Here is a 289-nt window from a genome sequence, read left to right as displayed (position 1 = left end):
GCGAGCCAGGTCCTGATGAGCAGCAGGATCACCGCGGCTCGCAGCATGCCTCGGATGCCCATGGTCGCGGGGCTCTGTGGCCGGAGGGAGGGCGCGGAACCTAGCGAGGACCGCCGGGGACCGGGACGGGTGGGGGAAGGAGCGCGCCAATGCGGGACGGGTGCGGGAGAAGGGGTTGTCGGCGCCTCACGAAGAGTCGCCTCTAAGGAGAGAGCAGGGAGGACTTGGGGAGCAGGAGCGCGCGGGTTGGTCGGGATCCCCGAGCCGGGGAAGAGCAGCCCCTCGACTT

At 70.6% G+C, this 289-nt stretch overlaps 1 pseudogene; it reads left to right on the top strand.

Annotated features, from left to right (window-relative positions):
- Positions 1–45: 45 nt before the first annotated feature.
- The window catches only part of LOC102469311 (E3 ubiquitin-protein ligase RNF14-like), a 64,727-nt pseudogene continuing 64,483 nt past the window's right edge, over positions 46–289 (top strand).

Source organism: Tupaia chinensis, unplaced genomic scaffold (genome assembly GCF_000334495.1).
Source record: "Tupaia chinensis unplaced genomic scaffold, TupChi_1.0 Scaffold145456_1, whole genome shotgun sequence".
NCBI classification, from domain to species: Eukaryota; Metazoa; Chordata; class Mammalia; order Scandentia; family Tupaiidae; genus Tupaia; species Tupaia belangeri.
This window is presented reverse-complemented; position numbering and strand designations above follow the sequence as displayed.